Below are 6436 nucleotides of genomic sequence, written 5' to 3' on the forward strand. Positions count from 1 at the left end.
TCTTGGACAATGACATGTCCAAATTAACAACTAATCCAATGAAAAATAAATATAAATAAAATAAATTACAGAAAATAAATAAATAATTTTTAAAGTTACACTTTGTAAAATTGAAACATATTTATCATATTTAAAAAGCAATACATATAATAACATGGTATTTTATTTTCTTATCTTTTAATTTATTTATTATTTCCAAAATTAATATTATAGTTATATTATTTTTTAAATCTATACATAATTAAAAAATTAATTTTATATACAATTAAAATTAATTATATCATAAATAAATAACACCATGATCCATCCAGATTCCAAACCTTGTGTTTTCATTGCACATTCAAAAACTGCCCCATTTCATCCACAATCAACTTAGAGAAAAGCCAAGATAAAATCCACTAGAAATTCATTCCAGCCCTAACCTGGAAATCTTGTTCATTGACAACAAACAGAATTCATTTCAACCCCAACATGGAATTGTTGTTCATTGACACCATAGTAATGTATTATGAATATTGCAGTTACTATCTTGAATGCATATAATTCTATCTATATGCATTACAGAAACTTACAGAATTCATTTCAGCCCCAACATGGAAATGTTGTTCATGGAAATGGTGTTCATTGACAACAGAATTCATTTCAGCCCCAACATGGAAATGTTATTCATTGACAACATAGTAATGTATTATGAATATTGCATTTCCTATATTCAAATAAACCCAAAATGACTGCTTCAAACACAATCCATTAAAACCCCAAGTGAGGTTCATAAAGACTCTCAGCGACTTCTTCAAACACAGGAATGAACACAATTTATTAAAACCCCAACTGAGGACCGAAAACACCAGTACAGTGAGCTGCACAATCCATAAAGAAAAAAAAAAACATTAGCCATAGAAACCATTCAATTTTACTCATCAAACCTGGCCTCCATTGACCCGAACAATCTGAGCATTTACCCACTCTCCTTCGTCACTCGCCAAGAACGCAACCAGGGGAGCCACATCTTCCACCGTGCCCAACCGCTCAAACGGATTGGATTTCATCCCACCTTCGATCATAGCCTCGCTCTTGCCGGCAAAGAACATATCGGTGGCAACAGCGCCTGGCGCCACACAATTTGCAGTAATCTGAGTGCCCCTCAATTCCTGCGCCAGGATTCTCGTCATCATCTCCACCGCCGCCTTGCTGGCCGAGTAGGCGCCGTACCCTGTTCTCGCCTGTGCCACAACGGAGCTGGTTATGTTGATGATGCGACCGCCGCCGCCGCGGACGACCCTCTTGGCGGCTTCTCTGCTACAAAGAAATGCCCCCTTGCAGTTCACTTGGAAAGTCCGGTCCCAGTCTTCATCCGAGGTCTGTGCAAGGGTTGGATACTTGGGGTCCAGCACTCCTGCGTTGTTTACCACGATATGGAGTGCCCCAAAAGTGTGCTCGCCCATGTCGAATAGCTGAGCCACCTGGGAGGCTCTGCAACATCGGCTTTACACACAATCGCCCGAACACCATTCTTACCAGAAGAAGAGGATTTATTATTGATTAGGGAAGCGACTTCCTCGGCGGCGGCTTGATTGGAGGAGTAATGGACGACCACTTTGGCTCCCTTCTCCGCTAATTTGAGGGCAATTTCCCTGCCAATCCCCCTGGACGCACCTGTTACAATGGCCACTCGTCCTTCCAAGGGCAAAGGGGGCCTCATACTCTTCTCCTCCTGCTGCTGCTGCTTCTGCTCATCAGCAGTCGCCATAACTGGAAAAAAGCAATTTGCCCTCCCTGAGCGATATTTCTATGGAGGGTGCCCTGATAGCTTCCTAATCCGAGTACCTGTCCGGCGCAAAAAATAAGACCCTTTGCCAAAAATCGGACCCAACAACAAATATGGTTGAATTGGAAAATATCAGTAAGATATTCTCACCAGAACCGTGCAAATAGGGTACAAAAAAATGTAGTGGACATAGTTGGTCCAGGACCATGCAAATGCCAAACCCAAAAAACTCTTGTAGATAATACCTATGTGGTCCAAAATCATGCAGCGAATGCGGCCGGAGAGTCCGTATGTATCGATGGGGGCGAACAATATTTCCCGAGATATTTAATTCACCGTGAGAGCCGGACGGGACAGCCTTTATAGTATTACCAGATTTAGGATACTTTTTAGCCTTTTAATGCACCTCTCCTGACCATGAGAGAGGCAAAGGAATTTTTATTAAATATATTAATGGAGTCACCTATTGACGCGGAGGAATTGGCGGGACTGTTTAAAGTCGCTGGAATTAGGGTAAAAAAATTTCGAAAAATCTTATAGAAACAGTGTTTGACTCGTGTTTTTATGGTGGAAATGGATTCAACACCATCAAAAACTTCTCTCACTCTTTAAATTTTGAAATTTAACATAAATATGACCACAATTTCATAACTTTCCAGAAAATTCCTCCAGCTTATTAGAGTACAGCTATATTAAATACTATCAAATTTTTTTATTAAATATATTAAATATTAACCGTAATTGAAAACAATTTATCAATATTTAAAATTAAAATAGATCAATTAATTTATTTTGAAGTTTTAAAAGTTTCCATAAAATAAAATGGTTTAACACAGGTGTAGAATATATATAAATGGCTAGGTAAATAGATTATTATATAAAATTAAATTTTTTATCTAATTAATTTAATTTTAATTTATAAATAAATTTTAATTTTATAAAATAAATTGAATTATAAATTTAAATTAAATTTCAATTGTATAAATCAATTTAAATTTTATAAATTAAACTAAACTTTAAAGTTTATGAATAATTTAAATGGCTTTTAGTCACTGGTTTAAAAAAATTGCCTTTATTTTAATCATCGTCTTGTTTTCAAGAATTCATATCTGGTTTCTGCGAAGGGTTTTTGCGGTGCAAAGGGTTTCTGCGGAAGGTTTTTGCTCTTCATGATTCATCTCTGCGATGCTAAGCATTTTTTATCTGTCTCTGTTTTAATTACCATAAATTAAAATTAAAATAATTAAATGAAATTAAAATTAAAATAATGAGATAAATTTTAATTTAATTTTAATTTTAAAAACCAATTTATTTATTTTTCTCTAACTATTTTTATTTTTATTTCAATTTCGATCTATAAATCAAATAAATTGATTTATAAAATAATTAAATAAATGGATTAATTTATAAAATTAAAATATTAAATAAATAAATTGATTTATACCATTAAAATTTAATTTAATTTTATAAATCAATATATTTATCTAATTATTTATATATATTCTAAACATATATTAAACTACTTTGATTTATCATATTTAGAAAGTCATGGAGAAAAATTGAGATGATCCAAAATCAATTCATAACTTATACCCTTAAGATCAAAGGAAATACTCCCTATCCTATCCTCTTGATCCAAACTGCCATGTACCCATTGAAAGTGCGGCTATGTTTAGATATCTGATGTATAAGAAGAAGCTTCACAATATGGAATCCAAGAGGCTCCCAAAAATTGCTTCTAACTTTAGTCAAAACCCCCACCTATGCCTTAAGCGCAGGTGGCATCAGGATGCTCAGTCTTGGCTCAACCTTTGGGGGATTAAGGAGGAGATCATCATGGGAAGCAAGGACAATATCAAAGATACTATTACCTCCAGTTTTAAGGACAAGATGTGGGATGGTAAGGAGCTGGAGGGTAAAAGGAAGCTAAGGTACTATAAGGAGGTAATCAACCCCACCCTTGATAACCAAAATTATCTCTCTATATTAGCTAGCACTAAGAAGAAAATGAACATCGTTAGGATTAGAATTAACTCTCATGAGCTTTGGAGTGAGACTGCGCAGTGGTCTACTCCCAAGACTCCCTAGGATGATAGAATTTGTTAGATTTGAGATACTAAGAAGGCAGAAGATGAAAAGCACTTCCTTTTAGACTGTTCGGCTCTTGCCCACATCCACACTCAATTCCCTACATCCGCTCTCAATTCCCTATCATCAGCCACACCTCCAATCTTCTCAACTTATTAAGCCAGCCCAATTATAGTGATCTTGGAACCCTTCTTTCCCTACCCCTTGATCACAAAAACAAGATTTTGAAGAATAACAATTAGAGTCTCTTTTCTTGAAGTCTAAAAGACCACATTTATCTTAGTAAACGTAAATCATCATCATCAATACTTTAAATAATGATAAACCTTTTTCAATTCCGGTTAATATTTAATATATTTAATTAAAATAACTCGTTTCGTTGTTTCATGATGTTATGTATGTCCATGTATATATTGAAGGGTGTATTAAAGGGCGAGCGGTATTCGAGCTCTCACGGTGCATTAAATATAGTATATCCTAGGAAATATTGTTCATCTTCGGGCGGTATTTAATGTTGTGTAGTAAGATGAAGACTGTGGGTTAATGTACTGTTGGATTATTCCATCATAAGTTGAGGGTATAAAATTGTATAGTAAATGTTATTGCATAAAAAATTATTTAGTTTATAAAAAATATATATATATATTTTTAATATGTATGTAGAAATCAAGGGTTAATGTATTGTTTGATTATTCCATTTTAATTTGAGGGTATAAAATTGTATAGCAAGTACTATTGCATAAAAAATTAAAAAAAAAAAAAATTTATTTAGTTTATAAAAAATTATATAAATATTTTAAAATTTTAATATCAGATATGAGATATATGTATGTAGAATATTGTTGGATTATTCTATCATAATTTGAGGGTATAAAATTGTATAGTAAATAAATTAATTAGTTTATAAAAAATTATATAAATATTTTAAAATTTTAATATGAGATATGAGATATATGTACGTACAAATCATGGGTTAATATATTGTTGGATTATTCTATCATAATTTGAGGGTATAAAATTGTATAGTAAATATTATTACATAAAAAAATATTTAGTTTATAAAAAATTATATTTCCCCAGTTCCATTCAAAGCTGAATATTAGGCGAAGTTTCACCAATCATTCCCCCTCTTACTGTCCTCCCTCTGCTCTGGGTCCACTTCCTCTCCCTTATGGTCGAGCCGATGGCGGCCTTATTAGTCGAGCGTGCTACGCACCCTGCCGGACCTTAAGGACCGCTACGAGTTGATAAGGTCAATCCTTTGACAATGCATATATTATGCAATCTATACAGTCGAGCGTGCTTACGCACCCTGCCGGTTCAATTTACTTATTTGGTGGCCCCTCTCAAATAAGTAACTAAAGAGCAACTCAAGTTTCAATTTACTTATTGGCCCCCCCAAATAAGTAAAAAAAAAGAGTCGAGCCGATGGCGGCCTTATTAGTCGAGCGTGCTTACGCACACTGCCGGTCCTCTCCTTATCAGTCGAGCCTGCTTAAGCATCCTCTGTCTTGCGCTTCTGAGGGCAAGGATAAGGCAAGGTTTGATATGAGCCCAGTGTTACAAGGTATATTAGTAGTAATAAGCTTATAGTGAGGGGTATAGTTCATTCCATGTAGAAGCTAAGCTCTTGTTCAACCATTACAAGTAAGCATGATCTCGATTAGGAGATACACATATTTTAAAATTTTAATAGGAGATATATGTATGTAGAAATCATTTAATGAAATAAGTTAGTGGTCTTGAAAGTGTGCTTGCTCAAGCTGCATTAGGGGATAGCAACAAACGATGATGTTGGTTTGACAGCTAAGTTATGATAAATTTTCCCACTGTATTAAAAAATTCACAAAAAATAAAATAAAATTGTCATAAAAAAAATATTATTTTAACATATATTATGATGATAAGAGTCATAGTATGTAAATATCATATAATGTAAAACATAACATATTTCATAAGATGAGAGCACTTTTCTTTTATTTTTATTATGTGTTATTGTTTTGGAAATAAGCATTCAAAATTAGTACAACAAATATCAATATCAATATATAATTACATTCAGAGTATGTAAAATAATTGTTTTTTAATGATAATGACAATGTGATGAATGATCCTTCATATTGGGTTGTAATATCAATTATTATAGATCCATCTTAAGTGCATGATGATAGATTTCATTCCTCTTGGATGTTAGTAGATAGGGATTTAAGATGGATCTATGTTGGTACATAATAATATTATTTATATCTATAGAAATTTCACATTTCTATGTACATAATAGATATAGTTAAGTACCTATGGGTTTAACATTTTTCTTTTACATGTTTTATAATATATTTTAGGTTTATGTGGTTGGTATTGCTTCTCAATGGAGGAAGATCCACAGATTTGAGAGTTTTAATCAACGTTTCAAAACCATTAGCCATGTCCATTTTCTAAGACTTGAGAAAATATGAAGACAATGGAGAAATAAATAGTGGTATTATTGATGTCAAGAGGTGCGTCATTGGAAACACTAATGGCCAAGCTAAAATAAGTCAATAATTGATGTGTTTTTCTCAACAAGTTTTCAAGAAATCA

The 6436-nt window shown here is 33.4% G+C and overlaps 1 pseudogene; it reads right to left on the reverse strand.

The window, feature by feature from the left end:
* Nucleotides 1–310: 310 nt before the first annotated feature.
* LOC149183480 (short-chain type dehydrogenase/reductase pseudogene) lies at nt 311–1829 on the reverse strand (annotated as a pseudogene).
* Nucleotides 1830–6436: the final 4607 nt, after the last annotated feature.

The sequence above is a fragment of the Pinus tabuliformis genome, chromosome 3_2, assembly GCF_031772625.1.
Source record: "Pinus tabuliformis cultivar Carrire ecotype Pingquan chromosome 3_2, CPIR1, whole genome shotgun sequence".
Classification (NCBI taxonomy): Eukaryota; Viridiplantae; Streptophyta; class Pinopsida; order Pinales; family Pinaceae; genus Pinus; species Pinus tabuliformis.